General features: G+C 38.1%; 1 long non-coding RNA gene and 1 pseudogene across 2 annotated transcripts; both read right to left on the bottom strand.

The window, feature by feature from the left end:
* Positions 1–173: 173 nt before the first annotated feature.
* LOC139125802 (zinc finger protein 227-like) lies at positions 174–12,557 on the bottom strand (annotated as a pseudogene).
* A 2,742-nt stretch (positions 12,558–15,299) lies between these two features.
* Positions 15,300–26,196, bottom strand: LOC139125801 (uncharacterized). Of its 2 annotated transcripts, none has more exons than XR_011550351.1 (3): positions 25,829–26,196; positions 15,525–16,982; positions 15,300–15,339 (listed from the first exon to the last, which is right to left on the bottom strand). It is a non-coding gene; the product is annotated as an uncharacterized lncRNA (long non-coding RNA). The 2 variants fall into 2 exon arrangements; XR_011550352.1 differs by lacking the exon at positions 25,829–26,196 and adding an exon at positions 18,333–19,199.
* Positions 26,197–27,185: the final 989 nt, after the last annotated feature.

The following is a 27,185-nucleotide window of genomic DNA, read 5'->3' as shown; positions in this document are numbered from 1 at the left end:
GTCTGTTCAAATTCTTAGTTTGGCCTATTTGGTCTACTGTTCTTTTGTGATTTTTATATGGTGTATTAATATATATACTCTAAAAAGTAGAATAACCTGAAAGTCCTTGCTTTGTTCTGTCATTTCCCTCTCGTTAAAGTTTACAGGTAGGTTGAATCATGACCACGGCCTGGACAAGGCCACTGCAGGTAGCCACTGCAGGTCAGCAGCGGCCCTCGCGCGACGATCCCGGGAGAGCATGGTTTATCGACAGAACCTGTAAATCTTAGATACATTTTACAAAATTGTGAAAAAACGAGCACGGTGACCTACTAAACAAAATGAGATTTTGAAAAATTCACAAAAAGATCTATTATATAGCAAAGTTTGAGAAAATTGACATTAGTAGAAACTATCAATAATTAATAAATTACCCTCTCCCATTCCTAAAATTTGGGGCATATTTGTTGCAATTTTGCTTCAAAAATAAATATTGTGACTTTTTAACTCAATTTTAATGTGAGTAAAATCTTCAGAGTAGCTTAAATTTATGATTTATTTGATCTTTTGCAGTTTAAACGTGAAAAATGCAATCATAATATAAATATGAAAATGATAAACTGTTTTATTGATTTTTAGTGATTTTGTGAAAAACCATGAATTTTTAAAGTCATTTTGTAAAAAAACAAGCACGGTGACCCCATCTTTTTTTTCCAGTTTTGGACTTCTCTCATATGTAGGTATTCAAAAAACCCCATTTGAAAAAATTGACATTACTTTTACTTTTTCCGATCGTACATCCTTAACAATGAAAAAAGGGCACAACAGAGATCAAATGTGCTCCTGTTGACCTATTTATAGCTACCCATTGTTCTCTGTGAGTGCGCCCATAGTGACTGACTGGGTTGTTTTCAGTGCGGGATTTTTTGCTGAAACGTGCCAATCCCGCAATGGCACGCCCTAGATTCAACACTGTGCCTTTACCCTGTGCCAACGGCCACTTAACGCTCAACTCATTTCAATAATAAACAGCAATGATTACCTGGCTGACATCTTGTCCAACTATGGTGAGCATCCCGAATCGGTGACAAATTAGATCTAATCCGTGACATATTATTCAGCCAGCCATTTTTACACCAGGAAATCAAAGAATGACAGTCGAAATACGGGCAAAGTTCACTGGTTCACTTGACCAGTTATATTAAAATTGGACCAAATATAGCCCTTGTACAAGTCGAAAATTTCATAATGGCCACTATACCCTGCTGCTGACCGCACGCGCAGCCAAAGCAGTTTATATAAACAAAGGGACACAACCAAAGTTTTCTTTCACATACTTTTGCAATACTTGTATATCTACCACACTTGTTAACTGTTAAAATGTAGCAAAAGCATAATTTGCTTTACATTTGTTCAACATTCATTGCAACTTTTCAGAGAGTTACTATTTATCTTCAAAATAGTTGTGCAGCCAGAGACAAAGTGTTGCATTTGTATGTGTCCTCATATGAACTTTGAGAGTTCCATTCTCAGCAAAGCCCTTCCATTACTCTTTGCAGACAAAAGGTTCTTCATTTATATGTATCCACATATGAACTCTGTGACAGACATCCATTCTCAGCAAAGCCCTCAACGCACACTTGGGAGAGAAAATGCTTTTCATTTGTATGTGTTCTTATATTAGTTCCGAGAGTTCCATTCTGAATGAAACCCTTACCAAATCCTTTACAGGCAAAGGGCTTTCCAGTTGTATGTGTCCTCAAATGTTTTTTGAGGTTGCCATTCTGAGCAAAGCCCTTACCACACACTGGGCAGACAAAAGGCTTTTCATTTGTATGTGTCCTCATATGAATTTTGAGAGTTCCATTCTCAGCAAAGCCCTTACCACACACTTGGCAGACAAAAGGCTTTTCATTTGTATGTGTCCTCATATGAACTGTGAGATGTCCATTCTGAGCAAAGCCCTTACCACACACTTGGCAGACAAAAGGCTTTTCATTTGTATGTGTCCTCATATGAATTTTAAGATCTCCATTCCGAGTAAAGCCCTTACCACACACTTTGCAGACATAAGGCTTTTCATTTGTATGTGTCCTCATATGAATTTTGAGATTCCATTCGAATAAAGCCCTTACCACACACTTGGCACACAAAAGGCTTTTCATTTGTATGTGTCCTCATATGAATTTTGAGAGTTCCATTCTCAGCAAAGCCCTTACCACACACTTTGCAGACATAAGGCTTTTCATTTGTATGTGTCCTCATATGAATTTTGAGAGGTCCATTCTGAGCAAAGCCCTTACCACACACTTTGCAGACAAAAGGCTTTTCATTTGTATGTGTCCTCATATGAATTTTGAGATGTCCATTCTGAGCAAAGCCCTTACCACACACTTTGCAGACATAAGGCTTTTCATTTGTATGTGTCCTCATATGAATTTTGAGATTTCCATTCTCAGCAAAGCCTTTACAACACACTTTGCAGACAAAAGGCTTTTCATTTGTATGTGTCCTCATATGAATTTTGAGAGTTCCATTCTGAGCAAAGCCCTTACCACACACTTGGCAGACAAAAGGCTTTTCATTTGTATGTGTCCTCATATGAACTTTGAGAGGTCCATTCTGAGCAAAGCCCTTACCACACACTTTGCAGACAAAAGGCTTTTCATTTGTATGTGTCATCATGTGAATTTTGAGATTCTCATTCCAAGCCAAGCCCTTACAACACACTCGGCAGACAAACGGCTTTTCATTTGTATGTTTCGTTATATGAGCTTTGAGATATTCATTCTTAGCAAAGCCCTTACAACACACTCGGCAGACAAACGGCTTTTCATTTGTATATGTCGTCATATGAGCTTTGAGATATTCATTCTTAGCAAAGCTCTTACTACACACTTGACACACATAAGGCTTTTCCTTTGTATGTGCGCTCATATTGACTTTTGACTTTTCCACTCTCTGTAAAATCCTTTTTGTGCACTTTGTGGTTAATTGTCCCTCAGTTATGCGCAAACGTCTTTACCACACACTTGGTAGACAAATGGCTTTTGATTTGCATGTGTCTTGATACGAACTGTTAGATTTTTTCAGAGAAGCCATACCACATACAGCATTTCCTTCATATGTAATGTTGATGAGTGAAGAACCAATTCTACAAAAACTTCCTTTTCTCTGTCAGTTTACAGCTTATCTTGACAACTGAACTTGCTTAGAAGACTTCTTTACAACAGTCATACTTGAATATTCTGGAATATAAGCATATATGTGGAATTAATAATTGCATTCAAATTCTTAAGTTTGCAAGTCATTCGGTGCCATTACTACAATATACAGGCTAACCTACCATGCACAGGTAACAGAGGTCTTGAGCCAGAATAATACTTCAGTCACATTAATTTGAAAGCCTACAGATACTACATGCCCAATATGGAAGTTGTCCTGCCTCGCAAATGCAAACGATGCAGCGTTTTAGGTCAGGCGACTGACTCAGGTCACTCACTTCCAGGTTTCAATTTGGCAATGCGTACACTTCGAGGTGCCCTGAAAAGCCGAAATATCAATCCAGACATTTTATTTTGTCAAAATGAACAAGTGAAACTGCTTTCAAGGCATTAAATCTCGCTATTTGGTTAAAATCAGCACCAGAATTTCGCTTCAACGGAGGAAAAGGGTCATTGTATGCACACGTACTCTAGCTGATGCATCTCAGGTATAGCCAAACAATGAAAACAAGCATGCAAAGAGAACTCTTTGTTGTTTTTATTAAAGATATATCTTTGTGTAATTTATTATATTTTAAACATTTTTAATGAGTAAAAGTTGCTGACTTGATTCAGTATGAAGCCTTGTTATATCCTCATTCTACATGTATTCTAAAGTGATAAAGTTGGCCATTTTTCATGAATTTTGCTTGATACGAGAAACTATTTATATTGTTTGACATGTTGAAAGATACTGAATGAATGGGTGATAATGCATATATTTGACCCTGGTTTTAGACAGGATACTGTACATGAAACAACGCAAGAAAGAATAAATGGTCATGACCATTAATTCTTTCTCCATTGGTTTCATTTAATTTGTCTAAAACAGGGATCGAATATATGCATGGTCACCCATTCATTCACTATCTTTCAACATGTCTCGTATCAAACAAAAATGGCCGACTTTGTCCCTTAACAGGTAGTTCTAGCTGTGTAATAGAGATTTTCAAAGCATTGTCTACATGTGCATAGTGTGTGTACTTTTGTACAAATTGACTTGCTGTATCCATGATGTCATCTACTCTTCCATTTCAAAATCACTCTGTCAGGGTGCAATAATTAAGCAATAAAGCACACCCAGTGACAGTATACCACAAGATTTTGACCACTTCATGACATATATGCACGAGCGATTGCCAGTGCATATATGAAGTGAACTGGTCAAAATCGAAATTCCCATGAAAAACAAAATTAGTGGAAAAATCATCAAGAGATGCAACCACTTGTCTTCTGACAAGCGACCTAGCGGCCGATATAGCTCCGCTGTCTTTATGTAGAGAATAACCATTTTTGACACATGTTGATGAAGGAGGTGGACATCTTTGATAGCTCAATGCAGTGGCCAGAAAAAAGTGGCTAAAATACCTGCAAAAATACACAATTGAAGATTTCATCATACTTTGAATATATCACATCGGATCATCCCTAAGAACATGTCAACCAAAGCTATCTGATGAGTAGTTTTTTGAGAATAAAATTTTCTGACCAAAAATGGTAACAATTGCCCCCAAATATAAAATTTTAAAAACTGCAGATTTCATCATCATAATTTCAAAAGATCAAATTTTATTCATCTATAGAAACCTGTATACAAAATTTCAAAGCTGTTAGACCAGTACTTTTTGAGAAACATATTTTTTAACCAAAAATGTAAAAAATAGCGTCAATGACACTGTAGCTCCCATCCTGGACTATTTAGTGTTTGTTCTCTGGTCAGATATTTGAACATGTGTGAAAGGGATAAAGTGCATGAAGTGAAAATACTTAAATGAAATGTACTGGAGACAGTGAAATATGTTTAATGTAATTATTCAGAATATAAAATGGAAAAAATACAGAATTAGATATATCGAATACTGTGATACAACCATTAACTCAACAAGTCATTTACAATGACATAGTCCCCACTTGTAATAGGAGTATTAGTCTTGATGGGGCAGGAAAATGTGGTCATTAAGAAGTATCACTAGGGTGTATATGTTGAGATCTATGGGCACATAGGTCTATGTTGTTGTTCCCAATTTGAAACACATGAGGCATGTCTAAGTTATGGTTCTAAATCGGGAAAAAAGATCAGACCTCTAGCAGTATTGGCCAGCCAAGAAATACATATGCGCATTATAAATGAGGTACAAGATGTGACATCTTAAGGTCTAATATCCTATCAAAATTGGAGGGTATAGAACTTGTGGTTACTGAAATATGCATATATATGTATAATCAAGGTCAAAGGTCATCGAGGTCACATGACATTTTGAAAAAAAAATTATATTGCTAATTAATCCCTATATGCCAAAAAATCAGATCTCTAGCTCTATTCGCTTGCCCAGAATTAGATGTGTACATAATTAATGAGGTAAAGTGTGTTGTCATAAGGTCTCCCATCCTACTAAATACAAAGGACATAGCACTTGTGGTTACTTATTTATTGACATAAACATATATTTTAGGTAAAAGGTCATCGAGGTCACATGACATTTGGTCAAAAAATTTCTCTCCTATAGTTATCCCTATATACCAAAAATCAGACATCCAGCTCTATTGGCTCGCTCAGAATGAGATATAGGCATAATTATTGAGGTACAGTATGTGGCGTCATAAGGTGTCCATCATACCAAACTGAAGGGTGTAGCACTTGTGGTTACCGAGTTATGGAAATATATGTATATTTGAGGTCAAAGGTCACCGAGGTCACGTGACATTTTGTCAAAAAAATTGTTTTGCTAAGTTATCCCTATATACCAAAAATCAGACCTCTAGCTCTATTGGCTCGCTCAAAATTAGATATGTGCATAATTAATGAGGTACAATATGTGGCGTCATAAGGTGTCCCATCATACCATACATGAAGGCTGTAGCACTTGTGGTTACTGAGTTATGGACAAATATGTATATTTGAGGTCAAAGGTCACCGAGGTCACGTGACATTTTGTCAAAAAAATTGTATTGCTAAGTTATCCCTATATACCAAAAATCAGACCTCTAGCTCTAATGGATCGCTCAAAATTAGATATGCACATAATTAATGAGGTACAATATGTGCGTCATAAGGTGTCCCATCATACATACATGAAGGCTGTAGCACTTGTGGTTACTGAGTTATGGACAAATATGTATATTTGAGGTCAAAGGTCACCGAGGTCACGTGACATTTTGTCAAAAAAATTGTATTGCTAAGTTATCCCTATATACCAAAAATCAGACGTCTAGCTCTATTGGCTCGCTCAAAATTAGATATGCGCATAATTAATGAGGTACAATATGTGGCGTCATAAGGTGTCCCATCATACCATACATGAAGGCTGTAGCACTTGTGGTTACTGAGTTATGGACAAATATGTATATTCGAGGATAAAGGTCACCGCGGTCACGTGACATTTTGTCAAAAAAATTGTTTTGCTAAGTTATCGCTATATACCAAAATCAGACCTCTAGCTCTATTGGCTCGCTCAAAATTAGATATGCACATAATTAATGAGGTACAATATGTGGCGTTATAAGGTGTTCCATCATACCATACATGAAGGCTGTAGCACTTGTGGTTACCGATTTATGGACAATATGTATATTTGAGGTCAAAGGTCACCAAGGTCACGTGACATTTTGTCAAAAAAATTGTTTTGCTAAGTTATCCCTATGAACCAAAAATCAGACCTCCAGCTCTATTGGCTTGCTCAAAATTAGATATGTGCATAATTAATGAGGTACAATATGTGGCGTCACAAGCTGTCCCATCATACCATATATGAAGGGTGGTAGCACTTGTGGTTACTGAGTTATGGACAATATGTATATTTGAGATCAAAGGTCATCAAGGTCACATGACATTTTGTCAAAATATCCGAGATATCTGCGTGAACGGATGGACTCACGGATGGACGAACAGACCGACATGACCCAATCTATAAGCTCACTGGACTTCATCTGTGGGGACTAAAAATTGTGTCACTGCATCCTTTTTGCAATATGAATACGATGAGAAACTAAATTTTTATTTTCGTGGCCTTATACATGGGAGTCTATGGAGATCTGCCTTATACATGGGAGTCTATGGACGTGTAAACTAAAAATATGCAAATTTCACCACGATTTGCCCAAATTTGGGAAAGGTCACTCCTATGCACTTCCATACCATGTTTCAAATCAATCGGACTTGTGGTTTCACAGAGCAGGAGATTTTTTGACCAAAAATGGGAGAAAATTACAAAAAAATTCATGAAAAATAGCAAGTCCAAGATACTGACCCAAGATGTGCACAATCATTTCATGTCAGCCCAAAGTACTTACATGCTAATTTTTCATGTAATCTGCTCAGTGGTTATTGAGTTTTTTCAATTTTGACTGTTTTTACATTTTTTCACTTAATTTGCATATTTTTGGCAATGACAACTTCATTTGAACAAAATCTCATCTACAGCCCATCATCCATGTACACACCAAATATCAAGATGAAATGTACAGCGGTTTTGGAGTTTTTGATGTTGACGGACAGACATACAGACATACAGACATACAGACACACAGACATACAGACATTCCTACATAAGACATATTCCCAGCCTATAAGAATAGCTTCCATTGCATATATACATATGGCTATGGGAGCTAAAAATTGACACAAAAATTCAAAATTGCAGATTTCATCATAATTTCAATAAATATCATTTAGTTCATCTGTAGAAACCTGTATACCAAATTTCAAAGCTATCAGATGAGTAGTTTTGGAAATACACATTTTTTGACCAAAAATGGCAAAAATTGCCCCAAAAATACAAAATTACAGATTTCATCAGAAATTCAATATATATTACTAAGTTCATCTATAGAAACCTGTATACCAAATTTTAAAGCTATCAGACCAGTACTTTTTGAGAAATACATTTTTTGACCAAAACAGTTTTGACCAAAATGGCAAAAATTGCCCCAAAACTACAAAATTGCAGATTTCATCATAACTTCAATAAACATCATTAAGGTGACCTGTAGGAACCTGTATACCAAATTGCAAAGCTATCAGATGAGTAGTTTTGGAAATACACATTTTTTGACCAAAAATGGCAAAAATTGCCCCAAAAATACAAAATTGCAGATTTCATCATAATTTCAATAAATATCATTCAGTTCATCTGTAGAGACCTGTACACCAAGTTTCAAAGCTATCAGATGAGTACTTTTGGAAATACACATTTTAGACCAAATATGGCAAAAATTACCCCAAAAATACAAAATTACAGATTACATCAGAAATTCAATATATATTACTAAGTTCATCTATAGAAACCTGTATAACAATTTCAAAACTATCAGACCAGTACTTTTTGAGAAATACATTTTTTGACCAAAAATGGCAAAAATTGCCTTAAAAATGCAAACTTGCATATTTCTGCACAATTTGAATAAATCTGAAATAGATCATCCCTAGGGACATGTGTACCAAATATCAAAGCTCTCTGACCGGTAGTTTTGTAGAAGAAGATTTTTTAAAGATTTTTTTACCAAAAATGACAAAAATTGCCTTAAAAATACAAATATGCAAATTTCACCACGATTTGAACAAATCTGACTAAAGTCACCCAAGTAAACTGCATACCAAATTTCAAAGAAATCGGACAAGCGATTTCAGAGAAGATTTTTTTAACAAAAACACCAAAAAATGCCCCAAAATATACAAATATGCAAATTTCACCACGATTTGAACAAACTTAAGTGAGGTAACCCAAAGTGAGCTGCATATAAAATTTCAAAGCAATTGGACTTGCGGTTTCAGAGGAGAAGCCATTGTTGATGGACGACGGACGACGACGACGGACGAGGATGACGGAAAATCAACCTATTTGATAAGCTCCGCGTCGCTGACAGCGGAGCTAATAAGTTCAAGGGTCATTAATGCTAACTTTTAATTAAGCAATAACCCCCGCCGCAGGAGGGTATACATGAGATTATGGTACAATGCGCGACATATAGCATGAGCCGATAGGCGAGTGCTATATATATGGAGCGAATTGTACCAAAATCGAGTGTATACCCAAGTGCGGAGGGGTTATTGCTATTATATTGTATCAACTTGTGTGTCTTTGTCATCTTGGTCCGGTATTTTCATCAGTTTCAGCCCAAAATGCAGAAAACGGACGTCTGAGAGATCGAAAGTCAGAAATCATCGCCCGAGACCGAGCATTTTATAAGTTTGGATTACATTGACAACACATGAACACAATATCCTACGATAACCTACGCTTTACGTTCATCAAAATTTCATTAATATTTACATGCAACACAAACTGCTTCAGACACGAAATGGGTCAAGAGTTCAAAGCAAAAGAAAAAGTAACAATTTTTTTTGTAAATTTACATAAAATCAATAGCACTGGCTTTTTTTTGGCGTCGTACACTAAAAATAGGTTCGTCTCATTCACTGTCAGTCCGGTGTGTGCCAGCCGTCGTAACATTCAGACAGAGGAGTGGTGCAGTGGGGTTAAAGGTTCTATTTTTGATGGATATTTTGGATGGATAATTTGTACCAGAAAACTTGTAGTTTTGAAATAATCCAGACATGGATTACGGCAACTGTTATGAACAGTTGCTATATGCGAGCAGAGTGTATTGCCCGATTCAGCGAGAGCTGGACGCTGACATAACGATTTTCGTCGCAGTAGCCAGGAATGATCGCATTGTTATATTGAAGCTTCTTCAAGTTCTTGGGTTACATCGTTAGAACACCCTTGTCTGTTACAGCCCAAACTATAGGAAGGAATATCTGACGTACCGTTACTGTGAGGAAGTTTCAATTTATTTTGTGTATGAACGAATAGTAGCTTCGTTTTAAAGAGTGGTATGTCGTGTCTCGACTCCTGCTGAGTCGATCAAGCAAAATAATCGCAATCATACCAATCCACAATCCAACAACACTAGGTCAAAATCTGTAAGACAATAGTTGCAAACATAGACACAAAACAGCACAGAACAGACAGCAAATAGACGGCACACAAACAAAGTCAAATTCATGAAAGAAAGACATATGGACCTCTGGCCAAAAGACCAAGAAGTGATGTCAGGTGTTTCGAAAATAGTAAGCGCATCATGCCCACATGTGGCACCCGCCATATATCAATCTGTGAGTCAGATAGGTAGTGGTCACTAACTAAGGCCCCATGTCACCGATGCCATCAGTGATCATTCTTCACAGTGCACTGTTACCCTATACAATTTTGTACATCATCATACCAAAATAAATGTATTGCTTCGGAGATTTCTTTCATCATAGACCGCTTATTTTCAACAAGAGGTGAGTTACAGAACCATAATTTATCTCTGTATCGAAATTCGAACTCGGTCTTTGAAACATAGCGGACAGTTTCGGATTAAGTTCAGAGCCACATCGTTCAAATGCGCCGACCGGGCAATTTTCAAAAATGCTGGTTTAGGGGCCCATTTTACCACCGCTATCAGTGCTAAAACAATATTTTAGCATCGGTGGAATGAGCTCTCGTCCAATCAGAATGGCGCATGGTAGCATGATATAATATAATTATTTTTTTACTTCTTGTGTCTTCAATGCCAACCATGCTTTCTGATTCTACTCCCCAAAGCATGATGAGACACGAAGTATTCACCTAGTCAACTTACTCTGTACACAGGCAAACTGAATTGTTATTGTTGATAAATGAATTCTGGGCCGGACTAGATTCAAATTTTGACAATAATGGTTCATTTTACACATAGCTGCTATGTTTGCCAGCTAAATAGAGGTTGTTTCAACATTCTCTTGGGATTAGAATAAGAACTTGCAATCAATACATAAAATAAACATACATACTGACATACATACGCCATCAACTCACCATATAAGCTCTTTATGGCATAATTTTATATTCATACCAAATATGAGCTAAAAATAAAATGGCACAATCATTAAAAATCACTATTAGGCTGCATTAACAAACACCTCTGAATGAGGGGATCCAAAATGTTCTCTGATTTTTTTTTTCAAATTCCTCTGTAACAAACACAAACACTTTGAAATTCCCTCCCTCTGACTTGCTATACTTTTGAAAGCCCCCTCAAAATCAATCCAGACAGATTTTGAAACATCAAATTGTTCTTTTTTGACTTTTTTATTTTAGAGACAACCTAACACATAACACATCAATCAGAGAGTTTAGTTTCAAGTCCTCTTCAAGTCCCTAAATCCCTTCGGATGATTCCAACATAAGCTTACACTTGATATTTTTATTCCCTCCCCCGTCAATTCTGTCCCCTCAAGAGGTGTTTGTGAATGCAGACTAAATGATTTTCAACACTCTATAGTGTTTGATGAGGGGTCGACAAACAAATATATTAATTTTTACATGGAGGCATAAGGTGTTTTCTCCAAGTCTTGTTTGACAAGTGTTTGACATGGTCACCAATGCGTCGATCGCATTCCAGAAACATTGAGCATGGGGCATCCCCGTGTTTCTGGTAGCCGCCATTACCGGAAGTTGGTAATGGCGGCTCCTAGAAATGTTATCGGGATGCGATCGATGTGTTTGAACAAATACTAAATCCCATAAACGACAAGGTTAGTGTAGTATAGTGTTTAGTCTTCAGTAGTGATAAATCGGTACCACCAAATGCAGTAAATATGTAGCAATTCACATCAACACACCTCGTCCAGTGGGATGCGCTTATTTCGAACCCGACAGGGCCATCGGCATTGTAGCGCTATACTGGTGAGCGAGGTCACAAAAACCAAAACTCACCGACCGCCTCACCGTAGCGCTACAATTTTGCAGCTACAGGCAGTGTGTAACATGAGACCCTTAATATAGATAGCAACTGCCTTTACCTTAACAATGTCACTGCTCACTCTGCACAGACATCTTCAAAACATGTCTTCGATTCGATTTCCTGGGGCGAGGACTCGAGAAGCACCTTGGCATCAAGTTAAGCTGCCTTGAGTCGATCTATTGTAAGACTCCAGCACCGACGACTGCGGATTTGCGATGAAGTGATTTTCACGCCCGAGTCAGCTCAGCTCTTCATCAGAGTAGTAATTCTGGAGATATATGGCTGGCTTCTCTCTTCAATTCTATTCATACTTGAACGCTAGACTTATGTCCGCAATGGCGATGGGTCGCTATGTCAGTTTCGATGACAATAACAACGTGCCTAGTGCCGAGGCACGACTTTGCCTGGCCGTGAAACCCACACAGTTCCAGTACTTGAGTAATTCTGCGTCACAGCACGGTTTTGTGGAGGAACTGTGGTCACAGTTGTTGTTGTAAAGTGTAGCTGATCGCGGCCGCTTTCGTCCAACAGGGTACTAGGGTAACGGGTCAGTTGCTGCCAAACTTGTTTTCGGATTCAGAATCACGTTGATTTCGGAGTAGCTTGAGAAGTATTGTTGCAGTAGCAGTACTGCATTATCGAGACCCTACACAAGTGTTCCTATTAAACAGGTGAAGCCAATGAACGATGCACTTTTAATGGGGTCTTTGTTATTATATGATATATTGTGCAGGACAAGTAATGTGAACTGACTAATTTTAAGTCCAGAGGATAATTAATTCGCTGTTCACAATTTGCCCTCCAACTCAAAATGTTTCGTCTTACCCACTTCCCACACATTTTTGCCTGTTGCCCCTGCCCATTGTGAATATTTGAAGCTACCCTGCCCTGTGGCGAAAAAACTTGTCGATTTCCTCTGCCCTGGAAAAATTTCCCTTTAAAATTTTATCATTTCCCTACAGACATGAAGGTCCCCTGAATTTGTGCTGAAAAAACTGTCGATTTACCCCTGCCCTGTAAAAAGATTTCCCCCGTTTTACAAATAACTTCCCCTCTCCTCGTTTTCTCCCGATCCCGGTCCCCACGCCAATCAACCGATATCTGCCCTGCCCGATCAAAAAACTAAAATCTGCTCCCTGACAGCTAAAACTAATTAAATACAGGGTGACCGTTTACACTTGCATGTTCATCACACACGTTTTCTTGGAATTTGTTGGTAATCGGACATTAAAGTTGCCGACTCATTTAATAATTGTGTGTGAGTGGTCAATTTGTATATGTGTGTGTGCAGTCAATTGCCTTTCTGTTTACGTGACAGAGGTCATAAACTGGCACCCTGTGTTCTGGAAATTAGTGTTCGTCACTGCCAAGACCATATAATCCCTGGTATGTTTTGCTTGCAAATTAGAGATACCTCTTTCGTAAGACCCCAGAGACTTTCATGTTGTTCTAACCAGTAGTTAAATGAGTCGGCAACTTTAATGTCTGGCTTATCAATACACACATTTTCTTCTAAAGTACAAAATGTGTTTGATGAACATGCAAGTGTAAACGGTCATGCTGAAAGACCTGTAAGTCACCTGCCGAAGCAAAATTAAAATTTCCCCAGCCCTCGAAAATTGCTCCCGGAATAACTCCGTGGGCTGCACATGATTAAACATTGCAGGGATTGGTGATTGGAGGCAGACGCTCGATCGGTCGATTTTAGATCGATCGTTTGTTGTTTTCAACTTCCTGAGTTTGTTTGTTTGTTTTGATATATGACAACGCATGACATCATATAATACTGAACCGTTTCAGCATCCTACATCACTGTTAAAATATGTATTAGTCTAAGTAGTATTAGCAATAACAATTTTTCAACTGATCATTTAATTCGACTAAGATGCAAGAACCAGGCTACCCAAAGCAGGCCCTGGCTGTAGACTAAACAACGTGTTTTAATACTAAATTTGCTTTCAAAAATTAAGTCATTCGTCCTCAATGTCTGTTCTTTATAAAGGCAGTAATGATATTTCGCAGCTTTCCATTAAAAATTGAGTAAAATTTCCAGAAGTTATATCGTTTTCAATTTCCGTGTCTCATCAGATTGGTAGTTTTTTAATGACGTCATGAAATAAAAGCCACTACAACCATAGCGAAGACGTGACATCAGGCTCAATAAATGAACCCTCAGTATTATATTGCTCAGATGAAACTTTCTAGCGGACCACTTACACCTGAGTTCCAAAACCCTGTCCTGGCGAGTAGATTAAAGGGAAACCGTCGTCGGATCTGCGCCTGTGCGAGTTTCTTGTTTACAAACAATGTATTTCATGCACGATATCTAGATGCACCTCGTCATCATAGCTGCAACATTTAAGTTACACCATGTAGATTATGAAAGAAAATAATTAAAAAACTGAAACGACTCAAACTTAATTTAATTCGTTAGGCTGCGTTCACAAAAAATGGTTAGATGGGCTGGAGGAATTCAGCGGGGGGGGGCATTCGAAATTTTTTGGGGTAGTAGAGAGGGGACTTGAAAATTTTGCTCTGCCTGTAGGGGAGGGACTTGAAAAAAATTTTGGTTCCCTTTTACGTTTGAAATTTTCCAATTCCAAGTTTTTGTAGGTAATTAAATGATAAATGAATACCATTTTTGTATCATCCCATTGTTTGTAATGTTTGTAATAGTTTAACAAATTCTAGAACCATTTTGTCACATTAAATGACTTTTATCTTGAAAAAATTTAAACATGTATGATTTGTTGACAAACTTTAGCTTAGTAACAGGGCAGAGATGTTCCCTTTCTACCTAAAATACTACGTTTTCAAGGAAACTTAGAGAATAACTTACATCTGTATTGGCAAAAACAAAAGATGTTTTTTGAATGTCTATGACAAAGGAAATTTGCACTTCTGACAGGGGTATGATGAGACCATCTCAGTTGCTGATAACTTTACCTCGAAAAGTGTACAATTTTTAGCACCCACTATCATCGGCATTTTTTTCAAGATAGAGTCCAGACAAAACGATGAAAACATCGCATCATTAATTCAAATAAATTGATGGTGTGATGTTTTCACCGTTTTGTCTGGGCTCTATCTTGATCAAAACATCACGGGTCCAAACACCATACATCACTTTAATATGAGCTTCATCAATTCTTCAAACCGAGGTTGTTTTAATGCCATCAGTCCATTTTCTTGTATTTTGCTGTTTTCATGCGTTTTGGCATGTTGTCTGCCGTTTGTCTGTGTGCGTATTTATAAATAAGCAGACATATGGCAATATTTTTGGAATACACTGTTTTCATGTTGGCTCCCATTCCTTTATTCAGATAACCTTATGACCTTCTTATTACACATGAAATTTTATACAACATCTTCGATTTCAAGTCGATAAAATCAGTGCACTTGCACGAGAGATTATAAAAGCTCAGAACATTCCACGACCACTGCCATCATTATCTCTTTATCCACAAATCAAACATTTAAATGTACGACGCAAACGTACAGACAGTGCGTAACCAAATATCTTTGATGTAATTACTACAAAACTTATAATTACAATTAACAATTTCCATTAATTGACTAGTAACAATGTGTATTACTGATAAAAATCATCATGCAATCTGCATAAGCTTTTATATTCATACTGGATAAGATAAGATAGCAAATATCAGCTTTCTTGTCTATCTTATATTTGTCTACCTGTACATGTATGTCTGTCCCTCTGTAATTTGTGTATATATAATTTCATAACACGCCACATGCTCATTCCATGTCGCGATTCGCCAGAATACATCACGTGACGAGAAAATAGATACGTCCAGTCCCCACTGAATCGACAAAAGTGACCTCAGAGGATATTTTTTGTAAAACTATTTCCATAGGGAAATGGTTTTGATCAAATTTGGAAAAGTGCCCGGTAACGTGACCGTGTTGTCGTCTGCAGCTTTGAAACAATGGCGGGTGACGGGCGGGTGTCGGGATGAGCGACAAGCCTCTCTGTAAAACAGATAGATTTTCCATTACAATAGCGTAGGAATTTGAACATCTAATCGGCAAAAAATGATTAAAGTGCAACTCAGGATGTAGCTAGGTATGCTAAGAATATGTTTTGGAAGAAAGTGGTACCATGTACTACTGTAACGGCTGTGGAAATATCGCCATGTAAACTTGTCGCAATGGATTGTTGCGGTGCAAAATATCAAAACACATTAAAAACTATAACATAATACAACGCGAACGTGTTGTTTGTTATAAAACACCTATAACCTGTTTTGTATTCGGGCTATAGCGCCCGTCTATTACCCTGAGGGGCCGTGTGTTACCAGAAACACATCGCTATACACCTTGGCTTACGGCCTCGGGGAATAGCAATGTGTTTCTGGTAACACACAGCCCCTATATGTCTAAACTACACAAGATCTTCAATTGCATTACAATGAAAGTGAGTTACAGTTGCACGGAGAATATGACCAGTATAATAATATCATATAATAAGAGAGTTATGTAACTCACAAGAACTTAAAGCCCCCACTCAATTATCAGATTTATCTAATATAAATATTATTTCCTTGATAAAATATTCAATGGAAAACAAAATAAAGACAAACTGTTAATGGGCTGTTGACACATTCGCTAATGCGAGAACCAGGGATTGAGAAGGGCGCCTCTAAGAAACAGAAATTATTATTTTGTACTTGAAGTAATAATAATAATATATATATATATATATATATATATATATATATATATATATATATATATTCTGCCTATATTTTTTTATTCCATTTATTACTCAACAGGTGGAAAGCAGGAAGGTTTCCCAACCAACTATGTAGAAGCGTTCGTAGATAAGGTTATTTGCGCAGTTGTTCAGCAATCTCGGCTTGGCTTGGTTTTGAAGTGGTTATATTCCAAAGTTGAGTTCTGTGCTCGGTCGCGGTAAGGTGAAGACTTGGAAGGTACCAAGTGACAGTTCTGAAAGTAGAGGACACACGGTTAGTAAAGTCGATGGAATCGATTGGATACCGATTTTTTATTTATTTACGTGCGGTTTCCTGAAAGGAAAACTTCACTGGAAGACAGTACATTAGAGTATTTTGTTTGCCCTGACAGATCATTAAATTTGTGATATTGATTATGCCGTTCTCCATTTTACTATTCAAGTAACGTGATTTCCGAGTCACTTGACACTATGTAGTATATATTTCTTTGTCTTTGTTATTGTTTAGCCATTTGTTAGGGTTTGAATGGTCTGTTTGAGTTTGATAGCCACTGGCTGGTTCAATTTCGTGCTCTCGAGTTGGCAGGCCTCAGTGGCAGTGCTAGTAAATCTGAGCAACAGCCAAAGACGTACATATTACATTAAATTAAGCACCCAATGAATATCTCATAATTATAAAACGTAAGTCTTCATGAAACTTTTGTACTATCTGTTTAGAAACTGAATGCAAGGAACCTTTGTCCTACATAACCCAGTGAAAGTAAAATTTCAATTGAAAATAAACAGAAAGTCGGAGTATTTCATGCTATGGATCGTCCATAGGTGGAGTTTGTACACGTATGTGTCAATATTATGGATATCAGTCGAATAATGGAAACGCATGGCACTCGCTTGAAAGACAATCATGATCACATTTTAAAGTCGGGAAAATGTCCCCTGATGTTGCAATAATGGCTGTGAACGCTGAGATATTTGGATGGAGTAGCTACACTAAGCCATGCATCTTGAAAAACAACGCAGAACAGAACAGTTTAATAGCCATATTCCGTCATCTGTGAATTTAGTCTCGGCCTACTATGGCTTTTGAGAATAAATTGGCTACCCGTTGCTGGTGATAGCGTGAGCTTTCGTATCTACATTTTGATGCGACTTATTTTATTTTCTTGGTTCCACCCTTTTCAACCATCATGAGATAACTGATGATAATCTAGCAGGGTACATCAGTATTCGAAAGGTCTGGACTATAGCTGTGTTTTCTGAAAAAAATTACAAATACATTTATCGATATTTAACTTTTCTAAGTGTGTTGGGGATCAGTCAAGATTTCTTATTTAGGGAGGGGTACTCAAATTCATCACGGCCGGCGGGGGGGGGGGGGAGGATACTCGAAATTTCAGAGTTTCTGATGAAATTCCTCCGACCCCCAGGCTATAAATAATGACGGCTCCCTTAGCATTATATATCATAAAGGCACCATAATATTGACATAGAAAGGAAAGCTTAATTATTAATAAGACTTATCCAAGACAAAGGATCATAACTATGTAAGATAATATGCCATAGCTTTCCAATACCCCATTGTTCAAAACTGGGCGAGTACTTACAGTATACCTTCTCAGTGGTGATGGAAACAGTACCGTTGATTTGAAGTAAATCCGCGTTCCATCTAAAGACATCACCACCAGAAAGTTGACCCGTCACCACAGCAGCAATTTCGCTATCACTCAGTGCCCTTGACCACATATTGAACTCTGTCAAACTGCCAAGAAGTGCCTGACGAGATTCGTAATTGCCCCCAACTATGTCCTGATCCTGTCCCAAGACCAAGTTGCCTCCGCCAGTTATGGTACCTCCACTCAAAAAATTATTGCCTTCATCAACTAAGGTGCCATTGTAGTAGGATTTCCAGATTCCGCCATTTGAAGTCCATGTGAGACACACGTGATACCATGCGGTATCTTCAAACCTTGTTCCTATATCTACTTTTGTATTATTTATTAATAAGACCAGATGTGGCTCATATAATATTAACAGTTCATTTGTCTGACTGCGTACAGCGTAGGACACCAAGGTTGGATGTCTGCCGACTTCATCTGAATCAGTGATTCTCGCCCAAACTCACGCAGTAAAAGCTGACAGGTCAGGAACTGTTGTGGAGACAACAACCTCTGTATTTTCACTCAGAAAATTTAGCGTTGTTTGTCCTGCAAAACACAAGAATGTTGATACGATGGAAAATGTATATGCACTTTGACATGAGGGACTGGTTAGTTTCTTCGTCCGGTGGCGTTGGATTCATGGGAGGTCACCTTGGTTTTTTTAATTAAGTTGCAAGGGTAATACACCATGTCTCGGAAATTTTCAATGGGGGAAGAGGGTTATGTGTTTTTATTGTAAGACACTGCCGAACAATTGCAAAAAAAAAAAATCCATCATATCAGCCCTAATGGCATAATACAGTTGCAATTTTCAGAGCGCCCATTAAGAGTCTAACTTTAACACATCAGTCTGAGTTATATATATCAGAGACGTCTTAATGTTTTCAAACTGAAATTCCTGTTTTGCAAAGTTTGCTGTTCATGCTGAAATCTACAATATAATTATATACAGTCAATGAGAAAAGTCTAATTCCCGGCTGTTTTCTATGTTCGGAACTGGCCAGTTTCTTCGGTCTGGTGAGCCCGGTGGATTATTTTTGAGGACATTAAAAAGTGGGTAACACCCCTCCTCTATTCTAACTTTCGAAAACAGAGTGACCCCCCCCCCTCTGCGACAAAGGTAAAAGAAAGGGTGAAACATAAAAATTATATATGGACATATATATTTTTTGGTTTATTTAAAACATTCAGTCATGCTGTGTTTTTTTGGTATTGTTGACATGAATCAGCTGTAAGATAGGAATTTCAAAGTTTTAATTTTAGAGTTGGAATGCAGTAGTTTGAATGGGCTGTGAATGTATTTGACTTTCTGCGCATAACCAGATGTCCAGAACTATTGTACATAAATGGATGTCAATCATTAATATCAAAGAGAGAACAGCAGTAAATCAAAAATATCAGTTGGTAAGTAGGCTGTTGCCAGTCATTCAATTGCATCTCCTGAAAAGCCATAGAGAGTTGTTTTTATAAGTTGTAGCCAAAGCGGATACTCACAGTGTCTGAGAGGACCTTTCCTTTTAACGTTGAAACCACAAAGGTACAGCTACTAATGACAAAAACTAACTTTTGTTAATCATTTTACTCGTTAAAAAACACCTAGGCCTTTTACTTGATAACCTGCCACATCAAGGAAACCAGTTGCATTAATATATTTGTCTGACATATTAAAGTAACGCGCCCGAAAGGCGCGCCGAAAAATGCAGATGAATGATGAAATTCGTGGCTGATATGATGTATTTTAGGCAAGTATGAGCCCGTGTTGTAATTCAACAACACACTGACCCCCTACCCCATTGAGCATGTCAAACACACGGTGACCCCCATCACTACTAAAGTCAAAAACAGAGTGACCCCCATGAATTCATCCCCCGGACGAAGAAACTGACCAGTCCCTTAGAACGCTGTACGAGAAAGCACCATGAACGAAATGCTTATAATACATTGATACAGTCACATACAAACCAAATGGAAAATAATTTCAGGACATTTTTCCATTTTCCTTTGATTCTTCTGAAAAGTAAATTTGCGTCATTGTATCAACTTGACGCAAGTCACAGACAAATAGAAACTGTTTCTTCTATTGTCTGTGCGCAAGCTAATGTGACGGCCGTTTCATGGGTGCTTGCCATCGCGCCAGCGCGGGTGTCAATTATTACATGCCTCGTGTACGGAACGTCGCGCGCTCCATAGGATTCAATTCTAACTCGTCGATGACGTCACGGGTCGCATAGTCATCACTTGCCTGAAAGTGAACCGGAACTACTTTCAACTTAACAACGTTTGGTTGTGAATCGATGTACAAAATGATTGTATACCAATTGACGAATTCATGTTAATCACTAGCATTGTTGCAGGAAACAGTATACACATATTGACTGGCCATGAGGGCAACAGCATACGTCTGTACCCCGAGGGACTGTGAGTCACCCCCAAAACAGACTGTTTCCCGAGGCCGTAGGCCGAGGGAAACAGTCTGTTTTTGGGGGTGACTCACAGGCCTGAGGGGTTAAAGACGTATGCTGTTGCCCTAATGGCCAGTCAATATGTGTTTCTAACACACCTCATCCGTAGTCATACATAAGAACGTACCATACACAAAAGTTGTCGCATGTAAGCTTATGATGTAGGCCTAATATGTTGAAGTGGTTCAGCAAGAAAAAGTTTTTCCCGACAGGGTCGCAATACTTCTGCAAAACGTTCAATGCACCTATGATTATCGTCTTCGTTCGTTTCGAGTCCTTGTTTGAAACCAGGGCATTCAGTTCTTCTTCAGAAAGTAGGATAAACCGATAAATTTCTCGGCTATCGTTTCGCTCGGCCGCAGACGACATCTTTGTTTACATTCCAGTTCGCGCATGCGCCAATGTTTTTTTGACGTCAGCGGGCATCATTTTTCGGAACTGATGCCTGGCAGGCAACAGTTCCGACAAATGATGCCTGATGACGTCGTTTACGTGGATCAGCACAAAAAGAACGCATCCCACGTGACTATCAATTGGCGAATTAGAACACAGACTGCGGATGAGGTGTGTTATAAAAATGAACTGTAATCGACTATTGTAGTTCATGGTAGATTCACCCACTCTTTGATCACATATGTAGTTAAAACGTCATATGAAAGGAACATTAGCCGAAACTCCTGACAATTATTGAATGTGTCCATTAGATTGGTATTAATTTTAGCAAAATATATTCATAAGCATCCAATGATTTATTATTAAATAATTGTGGATACTTATGCTCGGTGTTTAGTTTGACAACTTACCGGACGTATTGGTATGTTTAATTATTGTGTTATCACCAACAAATTATATTTCTATCTGTCTGTGACTTGCGTCAAGTTGATACAATGACGCATTGCCGCATCGAACATACTCGCTATCTCGACTGAATTCTGCCCGGTAGTGGTAGATAGCAAAGACCCCTTCGAGACCCCCTTGGAACTCCACGACTAACGGATAAAGACATATGCATTTGCTTAACTAAAAAGCTACAAATTCAAATAAATTAACTTTCCACTTAGTTTCGAGCGATATTGAAATAACTCAAGCTGACTTTGTCTCGTTAGCGGCTCGTTCAAAAAACGCGCGCCGGATCAAATCGCCGAACAACTAGCCAAAAGCAGGAAACGAGAACGGAAAAAAACGTCCAACTACTCAGTGCCAAATATATAGTCGAGGGGGAATAGCAGAAAACTTTATCTATGAAGAAATCCTTTTATTTTAACATTGGATAACGTCGCACACCGACTCGGGCTGAGACACATCCGGGTAGTAAACAGTCGAGCTTAATCGTTGGATCTGTCAGGTCAGATCGCAATCTCAGCGTAAGTTAAACAAAAGCATGCCAAGTTGAGGAAACATTTAAACGCGAACACTCGTAACTTTAACCCTAATTACATATACATTACGCGATTGATTCGTTCCTACTATGCTCTATTGCGATATAACCCAGACTGTTATTGTTAGTGTCATCTTATATTTGTTCCTTAGACCTGTAAGCATTAATTCAATTACTTTGAATGATAATATTATTGGATCAGCGTTAATGCCTTATAGAGCAATCAATTCAAGCATAGCAATATTCAGGCAACCTGCACATCAATGCACATCAAATTTGAACGATATAGGTCAGTGATTTCTGAAAAAATCTAAATTCCCCACCTCCAAATAAATGAAGACAAAAGCCTACCATTCTAAAACAAAATATCTAGGCTACTTTTAAGGTTTTTCCTGCGTTTGTTGTTTTTTTGTGGTTTTTTTTTGGAAATTTATAGATATCCATTTGAAGAAACCCTTTGAATAGAAGCTAGCTTGAACGAATTTCTCGAGAAATATCTGCGAGCAATAGTGCGACCGGTGCCTACCAAACTACAACTACAGGAGGTCATCCCAAACAGGGATTAGCATTTACCGTTTAATATTCATGAGGTATTCTACCAAGTACGACTATTCTGTCCAAAGCTTTGTACTTTCTGTACTACAAACTCTATTGTTCGTTAGGGGGGGGGGCAAGATATCTTTGTTTAAATATGTATCCATTCTATTAAAATAATCAGATTTTACTACCTAATTGCTACTTTTGACGTCAAGTAAAAATAAAACGACAATTTTATTCAAATTTATACTACAGGCCTGCTTCGACAATACTTTTTGTGGCGTACAGACGTACACACACATGCATACTAAGTGAGAGGTCATGAGGGCAACGCCAACACGTACCAAGCTAGCCACTATGCTTGCTAGATAAATATACTTGGCTAGAGTAGGGTGAATGTGCATATTTGTAAAGAAATTTGATAGTGTGAATTCCACCCAGATATCAAACCAATGCACATGGTTGTCTCTAGGGAAACTGTTGTCATTTTCCCCTTCAAAACTATCTGTATATATGCATTTGCATTGTAGACACATATATATTATCGAATGTTGGCTTTTAGACTGTGCCAACTTTCTAAACACAGAATAGCAGTGATTGCTGTATACAACTTCAAGGCTATCTATGAATGAGTTGAAACATTACAGCTAGACTAAGTATCCCTGTTAGTTTGCATGGAATAATCTCTTGTACTCTAAGTGGTCTATAGAATCACATATTGTAAAATGTGATCTCATTTTAATGGAATTAATTGAAACACTGCGCACGAGCGACTATTTGTAAATTTAACGAAGTATTGTCAATCATAGCAACTATGTCTCAATTTAGACATTATTGACGTGGACTGTGACTCGAAGGGGAGAGTCACTGTTTTTATGCATGGAAATTGCAAAAGAGCACTACTTTTTTATGACGGGTCACTTATTTTCATGGGGAGTAATTTTGAACAGAACACCCCATTCATTTCTGTCCAGGCCCAAAACAACATCGCCTAGCCCTATTTCGTCGCTTTGGCCTTCGTGCCTACGGAGTGTGAACGAAGGCCAAAAGCGGAGACTGGGGTTCAGGCTATAAACAACACAGGAACTTGCGCTCAAAGCTATACAAACCACTACCGAACTTCAAGGAAAATGACAATTTGTATCTTTGGCAACGCTCTCACGTCCAACCTGCTAATTAAATACTTGTAAACTTGATGATTTTAGAATCAATCTAGGTTGAATATTATCTTGATACTGATCATAACAATTAATTATTATAAATAAAAAAAACACAGCCCTGTAAATCGCAGACAGCAAACCTAGAGACCGTGATTTTCCGATCAGTACAACAAAGTTCATGCTTCCTAAAGTCCGTATGCAAGGCGTTGCCATTAGGGGTGGACCATTTGATATCCTGGGGGGGGGCGGCTTGGAAGATTGGTGGCGAGCCCTTATTTTTTTTCCCACGTGCTTCACCATGAATTATTTTTTTTCTACAGGGCATATGCTGGCAACTTTTTTTTTCACTTTCCTTCTTCGAGATATATTTTTTTTTACAAAATTTCAGTACAATGTTTGTTTGCTTGGTTTTTCACACCCAGTAACAAGATGCTGTTCTAACGCACACAGACATATTCAAGAAACTAAATAAAGATATGTAAATACATGTACATTTTTGATTCACTTTACAAAAACATATTTGTAAAATCATGTACATTTATGGCATTTACTTGTCAGTGTTGTCCTTACATTGAAAGTAGCCGGGTAATTTAAGAAAGTAGACGGGTGGACTGCGAGGGAGCGAAGCGACTGAGTGGCGAGTGAGCGTAGTGAACGAGGGGGGGAGAGCGCGAGAGAGGGGGTGTCCCCCCTCTCGCAAGGCGAAAAATGAAATTTTGGAGTGGAAATGGTTTCTTGGTGGCATCTGAGGTGACATTTACAGACTGAAACAGTACTTTTGTTGTGTGTCTTAGACGTGGCTTATATACAACAAATCAAACAAACATGATTTTATTTTGTTTGTATTATTTATGACACACTTATGGTTTTATTTGCAGTGAAGATGTAACATTTAATCTTAAATCACCTGCTGTCTGCTCATTTCATTGCCCATTTCCCATTCTTCATTACCACATAGTAGTTTCCCCAAACCATCAAACTCATTCAATTCTAATCAAAACACATTCGCTTTTGTTAGAAAAACATTGGTAAGATAATTCACTATAACAGTGTTCGCATTTACGAATAAAACATGCGTATATAGAAAATTCATGACAATGAAAAAATGTGTAGAGAGTTGATCCAATGCGTAATAATATTACGCATTGGATTGAGTCTCTACGCATTTTTTCATTGTTATGAGTTTTCTATACGCAAACGATAATAGTAAAATGTTTGCAGGCTGTCTCTCTTTTTGTGGTATTTTGACAAAATCCATACATTCAGATTTACACATTTCTGGAAAACACTGGTGAGCAATTTCAATTTCAGCATACTTCCTCTAATCAGAAGGTCATGTATACTGTACAATTGTTCATATTCAGTTATTGTTCCTCAAGCTTGAAATGGTTTATGCTTTATAAAACTTGATTTTTATTGATGCTGCAGTGTGCATCGAACAATTGCCAAGATTTTTTTTTCCGAGTCGCAATGGTCCATAATTTTTTTCCATCAGCCACTTAAAGCCAGATTTTTTTTTTCGAGCAACTCCACCTGGCATCTTTTTTTCCCCCAAATCTTCCAAGCCCCCCCCCCCGGATATCAAATGGTCCACCCCTTAGGAAAACAGACAGACTTGCAAGCGAGCTCGATCTACGCCAGGATGAGCCAAGTACAAATTATTTGTGTTTCCGATAAGCCAATCAACCTTTTTTAAAACCACCGAAGCTATTTTTCCGCATTTTTCCAAAATCTCGAATGATTTTAACTCTTTTTAAAGGGTCACGCTCAATAAATGTGAACAGACGTGTTCTTGACCGACACACCCTATTTCAGGCATTGTTGACTTAACCGAAACACACACAATATGTTGTCTATGCCCAACTACCGCCGAAATTCAAAGGGAAATAAACGGTCGTATCGTACCTTTTGGCTGCGCTATCTCATCCAACTTGCTGCTCAGATATTGTATCTGATTCGACAGCTCCCTTACACTTTGCAGAATAATGTCATGGTCTCGATCCCCTGTCTCTTGGCAATCGTCTTCTTGACACTCTGGCAGAGTCAGTGTGTATTCACATCCTTTGCCAGCCGTACAGTGCTGTCGATACTTGGTACAGCCATCTTGTACACGCACAGTGCTCTGACTGTGCACAGCCCTGTGAATATCCGAACACAACAGGATATAAATCACCATGGTTACCGGTGTCGCTGCCACGATCATTTTGTAAGTTAAGGTATTTCACGTAAGAAAAATTTGTCACCAACTGAGACTTTACTGTTGCTAAGATGGACGACGGGTTATCATGCGTCATATGGGCCACGGACAATGCATGATCAGGGGGCGTCAGGTATTGCTGAAGATTCAGAAGAAGATTCGTCATGAAAGGATTAGAAGTAACGATGTACATTATAAAATTACGAAAACTAAAACATGAATCTTCTGCATTGTATTCACGTCCAGATTTATCTTGAAAGAGAAAGTATTGAAAGTGTATATTTTAGGGGTGTTGGGACGGTCACCCCCTGGACGTTTACAAAGGGATTGTTCCGATCCGCTACTCTTATTAAACGCTGTTATTTCCGGGTGGATGGCAGAAGTGTGATTCGGACCAAACGGATGTCCTGGTTGGCACCACAAGTAGGCTCCAAAACTTTTAGCTCCACTATAGGAACCATGGTATAGTGTTGAGCTAAATATTCTTACTTTAATCCCACTGAAAGGTCAGACATTTTCACAAACTTCACTGACTTACTTAAAGACCCTTTAAGAGGCGCTCTTAACAACAGAGCTATTTCGCCTGTGTAATTTAGGGCGCAAACAAGAGGTTTGTTTACGTAAACAAGTTGTAGTTCCCATAAGAATTTAGTTGACAGGTGTACAAACTAGGTCAGCTGTGTACTTCTCGTTCACTAGTCCAATCAGGAAACGTCATACTTTGACACAGCTACAATATTGTATCGCTTAGCACGACACCGTCCAGTTCCCTTTGTATCTCCCTGGTCCTAGTCCTGTGCACCTAGGCCTGTGTAATTAGCGGTATTTTGTGACTTCTGGATCATTTATTTCATTTTAAACATTAAATGTTTGGTTGTATGACTGTATTCAAAATGTACCTTATCTGCGGGGAAACTGAATGCTTATCAAAATGCAAAGATTTGCCTAAAAAGTGAGCCTCAGTGGCAATACTTACGGCCAAAGTAATTAAAATATGTCATTTACAAATAACCTTTATTCTTTTGAAAAAACCTACACTATTCTTTATTGTTAAAAAAGACGCCA

The sequence above is a fragment of the Ptychodera flava genome, assembly GCF_041260155.1.
Source record: "Ptychodera flava strain L36383 chromosome 3 unlocalized genomic scaffold, AS_Pfla_20210202 Scaffold_26__1_contigs__length_13983176_pilon, whole genome shotgun sequence".
In the NCBI taxonomy this organism is placed as follows: Eukaryota; Metazoa; Hemichordata; class Enteropneusta; family Ptychoderidae; genus Ptychodera; species Ptychodera flava.
This window is presented reverse-complemented; position numbering and strand designations above follow the sequence as displayed.